Consider the following 20,362-nt stretch of genomic DNA (forward strand, 5'->3'; position numbering starts at 1 on the left):
CAGGTGGAGCATAGCGGAGAAGTGTGGCTCACTGGTTAGAGGCGGCAGACCCGTAAGCAGAGAACGGCCCGGGACCAGGGTTCGATTCCCGACGTGGCAGGGTCGTGGACCAGGGTCAGCGGACTCGATAATTCTCGCCTCGGTGCCTACTCTAGTCAGAAACCACACTCGGCAACTCTGGGCATCAGCTTGCCTCATCTTCACAACGGCCCCCCCAGACCGCCGGGGATGCTTGGTCGCACCTTAGAGATACCCATCAGGGACCATCTCTCAGGGTGAGCCAGGACGGGTTCCCCAGCGGTCGAAGCGTGGAGATACTCCTCCGGGAGTCGATTCCTAGCGCTATATAAACCCGCAATTAAATTAAATTAAATAGCCAGCAGCTTTGTCTGCGTAGGGATGTTGGTTCTACGCTGTGTTGGGACCATCAGCCTGTGGGCGATGTGGGTCAGGAAGCGGTGAATGGTTGTCCTTTTGAGCCTGTAGTGGGCAATGCCTTCCTCAGGTGTTAGGTCTGTGAGAGTGGTGCATTTTCGGTAGGTCTGCTATCTTACTCTACGCTGCATCTGTGGTGGTCCGGGGGGGGTCTGGGTCCAGGGGTGGTGGCGGTGGGTGTTGTGGACCCAAGATTTGGAGTGGTGCACCACCCGTTAATAAAGATAGTTTGTCAATAAGTCATATAGTATTGATTTAGTTGTCTTAATGAATCCTTTATTTTCATAAGAATCCAAATACTGAAAATTGCCAGCCAACGCGTTTCGTTCATATGCAATGAACTTCTTCAAGGCATAGAGTGCGGTCCTGGATGAGATTGCACATGTACAGTATGGCTGCGTGGGCCTCCTTGATAACGGTCAGCATGCGATGTATCTGATGTAGAACTAGCAGCAGCCATCAGCTCCGTTTGGTAATGTTTATCATTGCATATGAACAAAACGCTTGACTGGCAATTATCTGTAGTTGGTTTCTTATGAAAATAAAGGATTCATTGAGACAACTAAATCAAGACTATATGACTTATTGACAAACTATCTTTATTAACGGGTGGTGCACCACTCCAAATCTTGAGTTCATTCAGTATCTGCATCGCAGCTGGCACCGAACAACGACAGGTGCTGAAGTACTTTATGCTCAGAATTGAGTCCCGTGCTCTCCATGCCACTGGAATCAAGCTATCCTGGCTGATGACGGCTGATAGCCAGAAACTGGTCCTAGGATGCTTGATTCCGGTCCAGGGAAGACATGGCTTGGCAGTTCGGGCTGGACTGTTCCCATGAGGCACAGGGTCAAGACTGATTTGCATATGGCCGTGTCTGAACTGGGGTGGTGTGGTGAGCAAAATAACGATGGATTAAACCGAGATCTGTGACTGGGGTTGAATGTTTTGCCATTGTGCAACATTCCGTCCATCAATTGTTGTTTGTACTTTGTGCACACTCAGCAGGATTGAGTGTTGAATCAAACACAAAGGGAACACAGCAGGGGAGTGCGGTCACTGTGTCTGCCGTTGCCCGTTACTGTACTCTGCGGTGGGTGTTGTGGCCCTTTTGGGGCTCCGAGCTACATGATGAGTAGCTCCATGGCGTTGGAGTTCAGTTGCAGGTTTCAGTTGTACAGTGTAAGGCGCTCACACAGTGCCTGCCGGAGTAGTGATGATGGACAGAATTAGGGAAGGTTTGAACGGTGCAAACACTATAGAGGGAAACCTAAAAGCCTCTCAAAGGTGAGCAGGCGTAAAGATGCCTGGACACTTGTACAAACTGAACAACAGGTACTGTGCACACGTATGATAAAGCCATCTCAGGTGATACGGTAGTTCTAGACAAAGAGAAGCATGAAATAACGTTAATGAGTTCAGAATGGTCAGTTGATAAGTTCAGTGTTGGTCTTTATTTCTTTGTCTTGTTTTAACAAACGCCAGCCGACATGTGTTTCATCAATAGGGTACAACCTGTGACTCATCGGGGCTGAAAGTGGTGCAACGAATATCAGAGAATGGTGATCGAAATTATCTGGAAAAAGGATCGACGTCAGCTAGTGTATTTGCTGAACGTCACGCCGCCCAGCAGTGGAGTATTGCTTCTGCGGGTGGTTCTTGGGAATGAAGGAAGATGCTCCCAGCCGGGGTCTGGCGGTGGATAATGGAGCTCCATGGTGTTGTTCGTTCTTTGGGTGTGGCTGTGTGTGGGGCTCTATTGCCTACTGCAGGTAGTCATCCGGTTTTACACCTGCGTGAGGCAGGTGTTAATTACCTGCGGCTAACTCGGCTTATCGTGTGTTTTCTGACAGCTAGTTGTGAAAGTGGGGAAGCCAAGCTTACCTGAGGCTTGCTGTTTGGGTAAATGCCGCCACCGCCAGGAGCCACCGGACGCTGCAAAACGCGCCGCAGCCCCGGGACTACAATTCCCGGCTGCCTTAGCGGCGGCGCGCTCCACCGACGCCGCGCCAGCGCCACGAGGGGTATTTAAGCAGCGTAGAGCCCCGCTTCGCGGGACGCACGCGGGACACGCCGGGCGAAGCCCGGGCAAAGGGCGGGCCGTCTGTGGCTGTCCGAGGCTGACCAAGGACGGGGTGGGGCTCCCCTCTTTGACCCTTGTAACGGACATTCCCCAGCTGCCTCAGCGGCGGCACGCTCCACCGACGCTGCACCAGGAGGCGCATTTAAACAACGCAGAGCCCGGCAGAGTGGGGGAAACCGAGCTTACCTGAGGCTTGCTGTTGGGGTAAACGCCGCCACCGCCAGGAGTCACCGGACGCTGCAAAACGCGCCGCCGCCCCGGGACTACAATTCCCGGCTGCCTTAGCATCACATCCACTCATTCACCCATACAATCACTCATACATACAGTCACTCATCAATACAACACTATTATATGCACTCATACACCTATACAGACACTCACACACTGCCACTCATTCATGGAGTTACTCACACACCTAGTCAGTCATGCAAAGAATCAATCACACTCCCATTTCCTCATCCATACAGTTATACACACAAAACCTTACTTATTCAAACATAGACTAACACATACTTACTCTCTTTTACAATCACTGATACAAGTACACATTGATCCATACAGTCACTTACACAATCACAGGCTCTCATGTATAGTCATTGATATATGCCAACTCTCACATGCACTGTGTTTTACATATGTACTTACTTGGACATGTAGCACTGAGATATTCATTCACTCATCAACACACCCATGCACACAATCAACCACCCATACAGCTGTTTCCACATGCACTCTTGAATCCATACACCAAGTGAATCAACTGCTCATACATCTATGCACAGAGTCACACACCTCCCAGCCACCTCCACACACACACTCACCCTCACATACAAATACTTGGGCAACAAATCAATAACCCATATAGCCACTCATATAGCTACTGATCAACACATGCAGCAGCTTACACAACAACAGACATAATGATGCACACATTCAGACACTTTAGTCACTAACCCATGCATTCAATACGACACATTTAATCACTCACTCATATGGTCAGTCACGCACCTACTAAATCCTTCATACAGACACTCATACATCCACTCATTCTTCAATATGTAAAACATATTTTAACTTTACAGAAACATACAGACACTGGATGATGTCATCAGTGATGTCATCAGTGATGTCATTTAAGATGTCATCAGTGATGTCATCAGTGATGTCATTTGAGATGTCATCAGTGATGTCATCAGTGATGTCACTGACCATGTCATGAATGATGTAATATGTGACGTCATCAGCAGTGCATTGCACGCGCAAGTTATAGTGAGTCCAACTAACTATAACGTGGGAATTTCAATGGTTTTATGCAAGTAAAACTTCCAGCTAACTATAACTGGTGTGAAACCTATGGTTTTTTCAGTGAATTTAATAGGTTTTTTAAATGCTAATTCCTAACTATAACTGGTGTGAAACATATGGTTTTTTCAGTGAATTTCATAGGTTTTTTAATAGCTAATTTCTATAGCTATGAAATATAATATTTTCTATAGTAAATCTTATATTGTATATTTATGTAATACTATTTTTTTTATGTATATTTTTCCCTTTTTATTTTTTATTTTTTTGCCTTGGTGCGCTCCCGGTGCGCGTACCGGTGAACGCACCGGTAAGCGCAGTGTTATGGTGCGCCCCGGTGCACGTACCGGTGAGCGTCCCGTTAGCGCCATTGCCGCGAACGAAAACATCATCGTGACGTATCGCGTAGTCGCGTGATGCGTCTTATGACGTATGGCGTAAGCGCACCCGGAAGCGCCCGAGCGCATACGATCGCGCAACGTAAGCGTCGCCGGGCACGCCCCGGGGCGCGCCCCCGGGCGCGCACCAGGGCCCGTAGCGTAAGCACGTCGGGTCATGTGACCTGAAAATAACTCTTTTCATTTGTTGCTAACAGTTTTTTTTAAGAAGGAATGAAATCCCCACCCATTTCCTTCACTTCTTCTTTCACTTTTGTGACTGCAAGACCTCCCTTTTTGCTGTCAGCTCTTTGCTGAATTAATATCTTGCATTACCATGGCTGCCAGAGCATCCAGCAGTGAAGATGAGTCAGAGGGATTTCTGGATGAAAAGGTTCCTCAGCCGAAAATAAAAGAACACTTCATATGGAAGTTTTTTTCCATTCCACCTGATCAGAAAAAAGTAAATGCTCCAAAGGTGGAGTGCAGGATTTGTAAAACTGTCCTGTCACGGGGTGACCCTAGAAAGAAGTATTCATTTGGAAACTCGACGATGATTCGACATGTCGAGAGGAGGCTCCCCCAGAACTTTGCCCGGGAGTGTGTCAGGGCTCTGGCACGAGAGGCTCCCAGTGATGGGGCCTCTACTTCAACCGGAGGACAAACTGCATCAGGGAGGGAGCAATCACAAGAACAGATTCCCAACATCCATCCTGCTTTTAATAAAGGCGTTATTAAATGCAGATATTGCGATAAGTTACTTTGCTATGGGGAACAAAGTGTTCTGCTCATGGTTTGAGCATTGGATAACCATCGCTGCCGTTCCCAGCCCTAATTTTGTTTAGTTTTTTTGCTCCTGTTGAGCAGTTTCCCATTCACTGTTTTTGTTTTTGTTCTAAAAAAAGAAAAAAAGAAGAAAAAAAAAAGTTCTTTTCAGAACTACCTCCAATTCTCATCAAAGAGCTGTGTTCTTAAAAAAATGAAAAAGAGTAAGTGAAGTGGAGTGCATTGATAAACGAGAAGAAAATGAGTGGGAAAGCACAGAAAGGGACGAGAGGAGAAGGGAAGTGAACTAGGGGGACTGAAATAAGGTGAGTGTGGGGAAGGAGAGTGAGGAGAAGGAGAGTGAACATGGGGAATGTGAATATGTGAAGAAAATGTAGTAAAGGAACGGGGGTGTGGAAGGGTAAGAAAAGAGGAGTGGCTTAAATTATTAATTTTACTGTTTCACTGGGTGTTCCCCATGGTACGCTCCCCGGTACGCTCCCCGGTACGCTCTCCGGTGCGCGTACCGGGCGCTCCCCCCGCGAAAATCGAAAAAAAAATAAATAAAATTCCTCCGCGAAGCCCTTTCATGGCCCCCATATCAAACCTATGGGGTCAGGGGGGGTCTACCCTGCCCCCTTTTGGTCATTTCCCCCTTTGTTTTTGCCACCTCTTGTGTCTCGATCCTACCGAGACACAAGATGGCGGCCGCTCCGGACTGTTTGGAATGTTGACAGACACCCGAGAGCCATTCAGCTTTCCGCTCGCAAAGGATTTTGAGTAATTTAAGTTCAAAAAAATGTATATATCTAGAGCCGCGCCCCGGTACGCGCACCGGGGAGTGCTCCCGGCGCGCCACGTGACTTGCGCACGAGAAGCTGATTGGCTCTCGGGTGTCTGTAAACATTCAAAACAGTCCGGAGCGGTCGCCATCTTGTGTCTCGGTAGGACCGAGACACAAGAGGTGGCTAAAAACAAAAGGGGGAAATGACCAAAAGGGGGCAGGGTACACCCCCCCTGACCCCCTAGGTTTGATGTGGGGGCCATAAAAGTTTTTATTTTTTTATTTTCACAGGGGGAGCACCCGGTACGCGCAGCGGGGAGCGTACCGGGGAGCGTACTATGGAGAAAACAGAATGACAGAGTTTTTAAAAAATGTAGCATTTTTTTATAAATTGGAGGTAGTTCGAAAATAACTTTTTTTTAAATTTTTGTTTTTTTATATTTTTTTATACTTTTTTAAAACGATTTTATATTTTTTTGGGATTTTTTCAGGGGAAAAACAAAAACAGGGATTCCAAAACTGCTCAACAGGAGCAAAAAATTGTGAAAAATTAGGTACGGGGAGGGCAGCGGTGTTCCTGTCTCTTTATAGCAATGAGTTCAACGCTCTGCTCCCCATAACAGAGCAGTTCATCACAGTCCACGCTTAGAAATTTTATGCCTGCAAACACCGGCTGCACGTTAGGGACCATTCTTCCACTTGGTGTTCCTGAAGGTGTTGCTCCACCAGTGGAGGTGCTGCTGCCATCTCTTGGTAATTTCCATGCCAGGTCCCTCATACTCTCCCTGGCATAGTTTTTTGGGTGTCTTCTCTGGACATGCCTAATTAAATTGGCATTTCCAAAGCTATATTTTTTATTATGATTGCCTCTGGATAAAATACTGCCACATATCTTGCAGGTTACCTTAGCAGCATTAACCTTTTTTTTTCCTTGAGGGATGTCATAAAATTTCCAAATGAAGTGGTCCTTTGTTTTGTGGTGAGGAGGGTCCTCACGAAAAAAACCATCAGAATCACTGCTGGATGACTCCCTTGCAGCCATTGCTGTAGATCAGGAAACTTTGAGAAGCAGATAATGCAAAGAACCTCTTGCTCTCTCCAAGTACAAAGCAATAGTGAGAGAAATGGGTGGGTTTCTCAATATTTTGAAAAAAATATGTTCTGAACCAATGAAAAGTGTTATTTTAAAGTCACATGGCTTGACGCGCATACGCTACGCGCCCTGGGGCGCGTCCCGGGGCGCGTAGCGTAAGCGCGTCAGGGTGCTTACGTTGCGCGATCGTATGCGATCGCGTGCTTCAGGGTGCGCTTACGCAGTGCGTCATATGACGCATCACGCGGCTACGCGATACGTCACGATGTTGTTTTCGTTCGCGGGAATAGCGCTAACGGGACGCTCCCCGGTACGCGCCCCCGGGGCGCGCCGTAACATTGCGCTAACCCATATACCTACACATGTAGCTACTCACCAACCCATGCAGCCACTTATACACAAAGTGAAACATTAATACATATATTTAAATATTTAAACATTACTCACTATTATTTATTTTTCAGAAAGACACACATTCACTGGATGGTGTCATCAGTGATGTCATGAGTGATGTCACTGACCATGTCATGAGTGATGTAATATGTGACGTCATCATCAGTGCATTGCACGCGCAAGTTATAGTGAGTCCAACTAACTATAACGTGGGAATTTCATTGGTTTTATGCCAGTAAAATTTCCAGCTAACTATAACTGGTGTGAAACCTATGGTTTTTTCAGTGAATTTAATAGGTTTTTTAAATGCTAATTCCTAACTATAACTGGTGTGAAACCTATGGTTTTTTCAGTGAATTTAATATATATATATATATATATATATATATATATATATATATATATATATATATATATATATATATATATATATTAAATTCACTGATATATATATATATATATATATATATATATATATATATATATATACACATATATATATTGATAGAGATCGCAGGTCACCCGGCCAATAAATTTTCACCATACACGTACCAGGCCCATATTTTTCCAATTTATCATATACCTTAATCGGGTGACCTAACAACTCTACTACCAGTAACCCTGGGTCCTTCCTATTTATTTCTATTGTACCCGACTTACCAATCCACTGTTACGGGTACCTAAGATCCACAATGAATCAGGGAGCTAGCTGTAAAAGAAAAGCAGGCAAAATACCAAATCCAACTTGTTTCTAGTTTGCATTGAATGATCACAGACAACTGGGAAGTTTTAAAAGTTTATCTAAGAATCAGATTCGGAAATTATCAAGTTTACAGTTAAAAGGCAGTCAATAATCAAAATAACGAAAAGAACATAACCATATAGGAACAGTGTTAGGGAAATCATTTATGAGTCTATAGGAAAAATTTATAACAATGCGATCTACTAAGTGTTTTTTTTAGAAATTTGGATCACAAACTTAGACTTTATTGGTTTGGAAAAAATACTGCAAGGTAAGGATTGGAAATCCTATACAATCTATGGGTGGGGGAAAAATGGAACACGCTATAGTTCTAGCATCACTACGTAAATCAGATATCAGGAGAAATTTATATACCACAGTTATGTTTCATAAACAGCATGGAGAAAAATGTGTCCTAAAAGGTAGGGAAACATAGGAACATGCTAGGGAATATACTGTATGACTTTATAATAGGTTGCGGAAAGCATGGAAAAGTAACATATGCAAAGAAATGTCTTTATTAAAGCAAAGACAGGAAAATAGAAGGTGCAGTATAGAGTTTTCACACTATATTTACCTAGAAAGGTGTGCAGACCAACCCTGGCCACGGATCAGTTAAGGACAGGAAATACCCCAAGGAAGGACAGTCATCTATGGGACAGCAGGTGCAGATTGGACACCCCAGGACAGGACAGGAAAACCAGATTAGGATCAGGACGGGACTACCAAGGCACGACCAGCACCCGCAGTTTGGAAGCAACGCCTGCGCTCCACCCTCTCTGCAGCTATAAGTCAAAACCCCGATTGGGTTAGCGAACTCCCCAGCAAAGTGCTCCGCCAGCACTTAAGGTTTAGTAAAACCTTAGAGTCTATGGTCAAATTCGGACAGAGTGCTCCGCAGCACCTCTGTATCAGTCACCTATTGAGTGCGATGGGTCAGTGACAGGTCAGCTATTCAGACAAGTCGGACAATTTCTCTAGCTGAACCTAGGCTAGATATACTGTTTCGGGTCAGTGTACCACCCCCCAATGTTGCAAAGCGTCAGAATCCCCAATTTCGATTGGTCCACAAGTAGGATAGGTTAACACACCAATCAGAACAAACTTCTACAAGCTCTAATTTACATACTCAGGGACCGCCTAGTGAATTTGGTGTTCTCATGAGACAAATCTTTAGAATACAATGGAATATTAACAAATGTTTCAACTTGGGTACAGACAACTCTGTCCTGCTGGGTCGCAGGTCATTGTCTCAGGAGCATCTTGACTGTGTCTGCCAGCTGGCTGAGTTCCACTGCTCAAGGTTGCCTTCACCCGGGCTGCGCGACATGCGCAGAAGGGACCTTCAAGATGGTTCTCGTCTCATTCAGACCCCCCAAATTATCGCGGTACATGAAAAGTAAGCAAAAACAAATTAAAACATAGAAATAAATGATTTCAAAATATACCATGAGTAGTTACTTTATAATATGCGATTACGAATTAGTGCAACAGACAATAACACAAGAGCATCTGCGCAAGCTTCACCATGAGAGTATTCAGACAGCCATATTAGAAGCAAATACGCATGCGCACATCTTCCCACCAGAACTGCCACTATGTTACGTCACGTGAGTGTGACTAACGCATGCGCAGTAGAAAATTTCCAAGCGACGGCCATTTTAAGGACAAGGGTTATTTGTATTAGTAAACACATAGGCAAGCGTCACTAATATACACGTATATCCAAAATAAAGGAAATTAGTAAGACATACAAATTGGATTACAGAGTTATAAATGATTCGAGGTTCATGACTCAAGCAAGTCGCGTAATATGCAAAATCTTGCTCTATCAATCCCCTCTTTGATGATATTTACTATCATCACAAATATATGGAACCAGATGCCAACTTCTTTCAAACTTTGTGCATCTCAATCTCTTCCAACAGACGATTCAATTTCTCTTTCACATCTTTGTTAGGGTGAGAATTTTTCACCTTCTTGTAAATTTGATTATTCATTTCTTCCAATTCAAGCTCATCCACACTCCGTTTCACGCCTCTTCGATTCACAGTGTATTTCTTTGTGTGTTTGCGGCATTTGCAACAGACAAATATGAGAAAGATGATGGAACCTATCACTCCAATTGGCATCAGTACCTTGAACAATAAACTTTTACCTAAATTAGCAAACCAATGACCTACATTGGAGAGACCATCAACAAGTCTTTTCCAGGCACTATCAACCTCCAGTGGTTTGAGTTCCTTTTCCAAATTAGTAATGTTTTTCATATATCTTTTGATCTGTACACTTTTGTCCGGTATGTAAGTGCAACAATGTTGCGCCTTCAACATCCGGCAGACTCCGCCCTCTTTTGCTAATAAGGTATCAAGCGTAAGTCTGTTCTGCAAAACCATTGATCTGATCGCAACCATTTCGGTATTGACCAATAGAAATCCATGAGCTGTGTCAGTAGACAGCACATCCACTATTGTGGATAATTTGCAAATTCTGTTATAATTCAGAAACACTCCCACTCCAGGTATCAGTGCACTAAAAATACTACCCATTATTTCAACTACGCTTTCTCTTTTACTACGCACTAAGCCATTAGTGTTTTCATTGCTTCCAGCAATTTCCTTCACATGGTATATTTTCGGGAAGACAATGCCAAAGTAGCAGCTTCCATACCAGTGATCCGGCAATTTGAAATAAGCCTTGTTTCCACATATATAATAAATTCCGGGAAACACAGGTTCTGACCCATTTTTGAAACCCCAACCTCCGATTACCTTGTAATTATACTCACATTGACTGGAACCAATGAAAATGTTATTATAATAACTAGTCTTCTCGCGGTGAAGACAGAGTTTCCCTTTTCTTTCGAAATCCAGCAACAAAGCAGGACCACTCCCACCATTTGAGGTGCTTTCCATGTTTTCAGCCCATTTAGGAGTTTTCTGTCTTTTATCATTTGCCTTTCTTTGGAAACTCTCTCTTCTTTTCTCTGCCATGTTTAAAAACATTTTTTCTTGTTCATGTAATGAACAGGTCAAGTTATCTCTGTGTGCTTCATTTAAGTCTATGGTACCTATAGTCAGAAAGTATTCTCCCATATAACGTGTAACGTCACTTTTAGTATGTACAGGATTCAAATTTCCACGTATGGGAAGTTCAGAAAATATCACGTCAGAGTTAGAGTAATAGTACTGTAACGGTCCTCTTTTGTAAAATAAACTAGCTAAAATGCTACAGGAAATTCCATAGGTCAAAGGTAGGTGATGATACGTCACGCCTTCAGCTACAGAAGTAGGTAGCTTCATACAGACATAGCAGTCTTCTATTTCCATAGTTTCTACATAGTGCACTAAAAGATTAGCGAAAACATTTAACTGTGTCTGGTTTTTAACTCCATGATAATGTAGTCCTTCCTCATCTGATGCTTCTAAGTCTCGTTTTGTTTGTCTGAGTACTTTTTCACATCTTTCTACACTTCGTGTTGTCAGTTCTTCAGTGTCAGTGGTCACAGTCTGAGTAGGGTCAATTTTAGTATTTTTGCTCACCATATAAGGAATGAAAACTGTTAGTCCTATCCAAATTATTAACACTATAGCTATGCTACATATACATACTCTGCAGCATGTTTTACAACAACTGTGTCTAGGCCTTCCATTCACATTTGAATCAGACATTTTCGTTCAGAAGAAGATTTCTCAACCCCTCTTTGTAACTTTGCACAGGTAGCTTACCCTGCACAACTTCAGGTTAGTTCGTCTTCCTCGGCAGAATAATCAGCTGTCTGTTCTCCGTCACTTTCGTCAGTAATATCAAGATCTTCAAATTCTTCCAACACTAAATATGTCCATTCAGGATCTTGGTATTTTTCGTTCAGTCTTTTTATTCGATCACTCCTTCTTTGTGAACTTTCTCCAACTTGCTCTGCAATACGAGGACTTTTCCTTCTTTCTGCAAGTTTTTCCTCTACTGTTTTTATTCTCAGTCTCAGTCTCTTAATATATCTTGGTTCAATATGTTTCTTTTTCTTTAGTCTTTTAGTTGGCACTGTGATTTGGCTTTCTTCTAATGCTCTTTTATTTTCATTTGTTTGTGGCACTTCTGATTCTTCCCTTCCTGTCTGATTAGTTCCAGGTCTTGTCTCTATTTCTTCTGCCTGGTTACTAAGCTGGCCTTGTTCAGGTGTATCCTGATTTTGACTTTCACGCGCCTCTGTCTCTGTGTCCTGAACACGTTCTTCTAGTTCTATCTGATCCTGTTCAAGCACTTCGATCTCTTGATTTTCTTCTGCTCAAACTTTTTCACTAGTTCTAATCTGTCCCTTTTCGATTTCAGGAGTTTGTGGAGGTGTATCGATCACTTGCTCTGTCCCTGTCTGACCTTCCTCTTCTTCCTCAGATTTGACGTGAATCTCAATAATCTGAGGGTCTTCGCCTGTGCCTATCTCTTCCTCTCTATTCCACTCTCTATCTTCATATATTTGACTTCTTGTTCTGATTGGGTCTCCAGTCAGGTCGATTATGGGTATCCAATCCTCTTGACTGGTGCTCGGTTGTTCGTCATCAGCTACTTCAGGACCAACTTCTGCAGACCCCTCAGCTGGACAACCTTCAGCGTCAGTCTTCGCGTCTGGAATCACCTTTTGTGTATGGCTGGCATGGATCCACTTTGGAACGCCGGCACACTTCACCGCTGTCGTGGTCACCAATATTATTTGGCGTTTTTCTCCCCACCTCGGTGCAAGGCAACTCGAACGAGTATGTTTCTTGATTCTAACCCAGTCGCCAGGAACCAATTTGTGGACTGGGGTTGTTGGATTGGCGACGGCGTCTTCCCCAATCTGGCGAGAGATAGAACGCACTTGGTCACCCAGTTGCTTGCAGTACTCAAGTACCAAATCATCAGAAATGTTTAACAATTTGTATCCTGGTACCCATGCTTGTCTCATCACTCTTCCTATCAGGATTTCATGAGGGCTCAGGCCTGTCTTTCGGTCTGGAATACTTCTGAGTCCCATCAGAACAAGAGGCAAGGCATTTATCCAGTTCATGCCAGTAGAATCACACATTTTTGCTAATCTCGATTTTATAGTGCCATTTATTTGCTCTACTACTCCAGAAGCCTCTGCACGATATGCACAGTGCAGCTTTTGTGTGATTTTGAATGCTTAACAGAGCTGATCGATTACCTCATTCTGAAAATGTTTGCCTCTATCTGATTCAATTGTGACTGGAACCCCGAACCTAGGTATCAATTCTCGTAGTAACAATTTGGCTACTGTTATGGCGTCACTCTGTTTGGTGGGGTAGGCTTCCACCCACTTTGAAAACAGGCAGACGATGACTAGGACATATCTTTTTCCCTCACAACGAGGCATGGTGATGAAGTCAATCTGTATTCTCACAAAGGGACCCCCTGATTTCCCAATCTTCCCTAATTCAACTACTGTTCTTTTGCCAGCGTTGAACTGCTGACATGTCAAGCACCTCTGGCAGAGTGACTCTGCTACCTTCCTGAACTTCGGATTGTACCATGTTTGTTGGAAAACCAGAACCATGGCATCCCTACCAGTGTGTGAATTTCCATGTATCAGTCTGGCCATGGAAGCAAGCAGATGTCTAGGCAACACAGGCATACCATTTGGGCCCACAATGACACCATCCTCACTTCTCGGTCGACAACCAAGTTTCTTCCATTTTTCTTTCTCTTTTTCTGGCACTGCATGCTGCCAATCTCTCACCTCCTCCCAGGTAGGCACCTCTTCAAACACCATAAGTTGGCAGCTGTTTCCAGGTCCCCCCAGTTTAACATTTACAGACATGCGATTTCTGGCACAATGTTTGGCCACTTCATCAGCAAAGTTATTTCCCAAAGTTACATGGTCAATGCCAGATTTATGAGCAGCGCATTTGACCACTGCCAATTCTTTTGGTAATTGGATTGCTTCCAGTAAATCTTGTACAACTTTCCCATTTCTAATGGGAGTACCTGAAGAAGTCATAAACTCCCTCTGTAGCCACAATTGGCCGAAGTCATGCACAACTCCGTAACAGTACTGACTGTCAGTATATACTGTTATTCTTTTGTTTTTCCCAATTTTACAGGCTCTTATCAATGCAATCAATTTGGCTACTTGTGCAGACTTTACTCCATATAAACAGGAAGCTTCTTTAATGGCGTCTATAGTGACTACAGCATAAGCAGCGCTTAGGCCTACAAGTTCGTGTCTCATACATGAACAGCTCCTCATCTTCTACAGGCAAAGGGACTTCTCTAATGTCTGGGCGTGGTTTAGTACTGAATTCTGTCAGATCTTTGCAGTCATGTTCATCCTCTCCCTTGGCTTCCATAATCATTGAGTCAGGGAGCAGGGTAGCTGGGTTCAGGATATTACACCGAGTAATAACCACATTTGCAGCACCCACGAGAATCCTCTCGTATTTAGTCAGCCGACTAGGGGTGAGATACTGGGTCTTAGTTCGGGTTAGTAAAATTACAACTGCATGTGGAACATACACAGTCACAGGATGTCCCATAACAATAGATTCACTCTGTTCTAGACTCGTGCAAGTTGCAGCTACTGCTTTCAGACATCCGGGTAATCCAGCAGCCACTGGATCCAAAGTGGCAGAAAAATAGGCCACTGGACGTCTAGTCAGACCATGCTCCTGTGTTAAGACTGACAGTGCACAATTATCTCGGGTGTCACAAAATAGTGCAAATTCTTTAGAATAGTCAGGCATCCCTAAAGCAGGTGCTGTACACAGACATTCTCGTAATTTAGTGAATGCTGTCATGCCCTCATCATCCCATTCCACTGGGTCCTTTGCTCCTTTCTTTGTCATTTTTATCAAAGGTTTTGCCAGGACTGCAAATCCCACTATCCATTGCCTGCAGTAACCTACCACTCCAAGGAACATTCTGATTTCTTTCTGAGTACGTGGTAACTGCATGTTCCGAATTATTCTGACTCTCTCAGAAGTGACTTTTCTGATGCCTTTTTCTATCTGGTGCCCCAGATATTTCACTGATTTTGTACAGAACTGCAATTTGTCCGGGGACACTTTATGTCCTTTTTCACCTAAGTTATTCAGTAAAGCAATGGTGTCAACAACACAATCTCTATGACTTTTAGACGCCACCAAGAGGTCGTCAATATATTGCACCAAAACAGAATTTCCAGGTAACACTAAAGATTCAAGGCAATTTTTCAGGATCTGATTAAAGATAGAGGGACTTTTGGTGTACCCTTGGGGGACCCTATTCCAAACGTACACATGACTGTCGAAAGCAAATGAGAAAAGAAATTTGCTATCTGGATGCAATGGGATCGAAAAGAATGCATGACATAGGTCTATCACGGTAAACCACTCAGCATCCCAGGGAATCTGATATAGGATCACTGCTGGGTTTGGAACAATAGGACAACAAGGAACCACTATTTTGTTTACCTTTCTCAGGTCCTGCACTACCCTGTACTTGACACTAGGTTTCTTGATTCCAATTATGGGTGAGTTACACGGACTACTCATCACTTCTTGTATGATGTTTGCTTCTAGCAGTCTTTTTATTTCAATGGTAACTCCTGCTCTCACTTCTGCACTCATTTTGTATGGCTTGGTATTAGGATAAACTGCATTTTCTTTCATAGCTATTTGTATTGGGTCTACATTTGCCATTAATCCTACATCCTTTCCTGTAAAGTCCCATACTTCTGGTTTCACTGTCTTTTGGAGTTCTTCAGGTAAGTCCTGTATAGTCATTTGTTTAATTTCTGAGTCTGATCTAATTAACATTAATTTGTATATGCCATCCTCGTCTGGGGTTTGAATTTCGACGCCTTTTGGTGTGCAAAAGATGGTACAGTTCATTTTGCACAACAAATCACGTCCCAGTAAATTTACTGGACTGGTATCACAAACGACAAATCTGTGCATTTCTTTAAAGTTCCCTATTGTGATCTCCATGGGCTCAGTAACTGGGGTACTAATCAATTGATTAGATACGCCCACTACTTGGATTGCTTCTCCCGAGAGGGGTAGGTTTGGAACGTCCGCTGTTCTCACAGTAGAACGGGTAGCACCAGTGTCCAATAGAAAGGTGACATCATTTCCATCAACCTTTCCTTCAATGTATGGCCCTGACTGGTCTACCGGCAAGGAGGCGCCAAGAACACACTCCTTGTCCTCCCCTCTCAGGCCCCGTCAGTATTGATCGTCACAGAAAAAGGTATCATTCAACAAAAACTGCGAAGTTGCTGCATTTCTATTCTCATTGCCTCCCCAGATCTCTATGTCATCACCCTGTGGTGATTTTCCCTTATAATTTGGTTTTGGCGCTCGGGGCAATTGACTTGCCTTTACCTGATGCTTTCTTGGTTTTCCATTCTGCGTCTGTGGAGTTAAATCAGGGGTTTGGGCATTATCATGCTGTAAATATGGACACTCATCTCTCCAGTGCCCGATTTCTCCGCACTGGTGGCAGGGAAATTTCTTTTTAGCTTCTTCTCTGCTCATTTTTACCTTGGGCTTCCCTCCACCCCCAGAGCCTTGATTTTGGGTATTCTTATTCATCTTATTCAACTGCTTTTCCTGTTGTTCTGCTAGCTTCACTTGTGCCCAAATGACCTTCTCCTTGAGTGCCTTTTTCTTATCTGCCATCTCATCCTCACAGTACTTTGCATACCTTAGGACCTCATCCATTTTCTTAGACTGCCAACAAATCTTATTATCTTTGATCCACTGGCAAATTTCGGGTCTTAAACCGTTTACAAACCTGTAAATGAAGTGGGTCATGTCCTTCATCTCGATGTTATCTATTCCACTGTAAGTTTTGAACACCTGCAACAGTCTCTCATAAAAGAAGTGCACAGACTCATCCCTTTCCTGCGTAGTTCTATCTATTTTAGTCCAATCAGTTTCCTTTGCAGGCACCTTCATTTTCAGATGTAACATGACCTGGTCATATTTTCTCATTACCTCATCAGAGGGAGCACCTGTTACAGGGTCCCTATCATACTCCTTGTTGGGACAATCAATGGCAACCTTGCATTCGGTCCATAAATCCACAGGAACCACAATGTCGAAAAACCCATCCAGGTCTTTCCACAAGCACTTTTGCACCTTTACAAACCTTTCCACCTGCCTGTACCAGTCCACAGGCTTTTCTCGTTATTTTGGAAAGTCATTGGTAAAGGACACAATATCCTGTCTGGACCATGGAACGTGCACGTATTTTCCACCTGGCACTTCACGCATAGGGTATAACTGTTCTGGCTTATCAGCATCTTTTAGCACGAATTCAGGAGTCGCCTGTTTGGATCTAGCCTCATCTTTCTTTTTGGCCCATCTGGCTTTCCATTTTTCTACATCTCCCCATTTTTGCAACACAGTCAATAATTCTTTGACCTGTGCCTTTTTTCCTGACACATTCAGGCTTTCCAAATCTTTGTCTGAGAAATCTGCTCTGTACGGTTTCTGCAGAGGTTTTGATTTTGAAATGTCTATTCCCATACTAGCTGCAGTGTCAGTTAGTTTTTCATGGAGTACTCTAGTACTTCGGGTAAGATTCTTACAGATGAATAACAGCTCTTCCTCAGAGTAGGTATTCAATCGGTCCAATCCTACATTTCCTGCCATCAGTTCTTCTATTTCTACTCTCAGTTTGTAGAGATCTAAAGGTTTCGACTGAGGAACTTGTTTCTCTAATTCTCAACTCCATCTTTCAATTTCTTCAGGAGTCACCAACGTGACACTCTTGGTACCCGAAGTTGATTCCATTTGAATCTCCCTCGTATTGAAAGGATTACGTTGTTTCTGCAACCTTTTTCCTGCACTGCTGATGGGCAAATCCATTAGCGAGACCTCAGACTCACATTCACTTGTCAGGTCATCTACAATTAAGGGTTCTGGTCTCGGCTGTGCCATAACTGGGGTAATAACTGGAGTTTTTGGACTCCCTTGCCTATCCCCATACAGCGGAACCACTGGTCCAATAGTTACCGGGATTGTCAATGCTTCAGGACTTGTATTTAACTGGGAAATCTTCTGAATTATCTCGGCTCTCTGCTTAGCCCTTTCCTCCAATATCCTGTCCAAAGATTTGTCATGTAATACCTGCGGGGTCAAAGTTGGGGCATAACCCGGGGCAGTGGGATGTGTCTCACTTGGTCCTTCACCGTAATTAGGTTTTGGGAACAGACTTCCTGTGCCTAAGGATCTTGGTTCTTCCTCAGACGGGGGTCTTCAGATTGGAATTCCTGACGTGGAAGGCCTTGCCTCACCCTCGTAGGGAGGTCTAGAGCAGAAGTCCCTCTCTCTCGAATATCTTGACTCCCCACAAAATGGTGCTCTTTGACAGCTATCTCTAGCACCTAGAGGTTCCAAACCCTCATTATACGGAGGTATTTGATGACTCTCTCCTACACTTACTGATCTGGCCTCTTCCTGAGGAGGAGGTCTCCGTGAATTATCCCCTTCACTAGAGGGTCGGTGTCCTTCATTATAAGGAGGCGGACTTCTCATAAACATGTCATCTAATAATTCATCATCCGACTCCCCCATGGGTACCCAATGTTTGCATTTTTCGGTTCTCTTCTCTCCTGCAGGAGGACCACCCATTGGCATCATTGGAAACAACCCTTCTACGATCATATTCTGTCTCCACTGTTTCATTTTTTTATCACGGGTCTCTTGTTTTAATTTTGGATAAAATTTTGTCAACCCTTTATCCATTCGGGGCTTGTCTCTCTCAAAAGCTTCGATCTCCCATTCCTCTAAAGCTTCGTACTGCGTTAATCTAGGTCTGGGATGTAAGTCATTCATTCGGGTTCTCAAATTAAATAGAATTCTGCCATTGAATGTACCCTCTAACGGAAAAGCCAAAATTCCGTCATCCTTGATGTATTCCGCTCAGTTTTCCAACCATACACACGAGTGGTACCCTTTATCAAACATCATGAAAGATGCGGGAGTATTAGGTGGCGGAATGACAACACCTTCTCTGGTTTTAATCGGCTTGTCCTTTTTGAAATAATTCTTTACCTTATTTACAAGGGATATTTTTCTCTTATTTCCGTACATAATGTCGGTTTTATGCCCTTTCCACTGATCGTTCTCAAACCCTAAATATCGTGGATCAGGTCTAGTATGCGGTCTATACGAGTGCCACATACGATTTCTGCGAGCGACTTTGTTTACAAATCACTCCCAATCCAAGTGCGTCTCTTATTTTCGTGCAACCAATAAAGTGCACGGGTTCAAATAATCTCGACCAATGGGTGCGCGGCCTTTCGCGAGACAGGTTCTCACGCTTTGGCACTCACCCCTCCTTTACAATTCCAGCTCCGCTACACACCCGCTGCGTCTACCAATCCCAGCGCGGCACAGAGTGACGTCAGAGCAGCTCCGCAACTGACTCCCTCCCTCACAAGGTAACGGAAACTTAATTTCTCTCTAAAAGTGCAAGTGCAAGTGCTTTGTTATTTTACAAACGAATACACATTCGCCACTGTACTCAAGTGTCTAGACAGCAAAGATTTGTTTCACTGCAAGTAAACTACTTCCATTTAGTTTTCACTCACTACGGATAGATCTCTTCCGCCTACCCTTCACACAAGTATTAGGGAACATACTACTTCTTTTGACTTATCCACTTCTTTCTGGGATATATACTAAGTCTAAAGTTTCACCAGCGAACCCCTTTGCTATCACCCAAGCTCAGATGAACCTGCTACTCCTTCCGGTGTGATCCTCACTAGGTTTTTCTCACAATAGAAGTTTTGCCAGTGATCTCGTCGCTATCATTTATTCAAACATACATTCAGAAAACCCTAGTTAGTGCTTCCAGTTCTGCCTAACCTGCACTAACCTTCCTTAGGCCAGTGACCTCAACGCGAAGTGGATTCTCTTCACCACTCGCGATTCAATTCCCCGGGGATTCCCAACAAACATATAAACACTTTACTAACGAGTGGGTTAATACATATATCAGTATAATAATAATAAAAACAGTTTAAAACATTTCATAATTTTTCAAAGCAAAACATTTCACGTGAGTGATCAGTCCACGAAAAAGTCTACCTTTTTAGCAGCAATATTGTTCTCGACTAGCAGCAATAATTTCTAACAGCATCCAACTTATCTAGCTTAACTAGTCCTTCCTAACTTTAACTAGTCCCTAACCATACCTCTGCTACCAGAAAATTACTGATAGAGATCGCAGGTCACCCGGCCAATACATTTTCACCATACACGTACCAGGCCCATATTTTTCCAATTTATCATATACCTTAATCGGGTGACCTAACAACTCTACTACCAGTAACCCTGGGTCCTTCCTATTTATTTCTATTGTACCCGACTTACCAATCCACTGTTACGGGTACCTAAG

Source organism: Lissotriton helveticus, chromosome 3_2, assembly GCF_964261635.1.
Source record: "Lissotriton helveticus chromosome 3_2, aLisHel1.1, whole genome shotgun sequence".
Classification (NCBI taxonomy): Eukaryota; Metazoa; Chordata; class Amphibia; order Caudata; family Salamandridae; genus Lissotriton; species Lissotriton helveticus.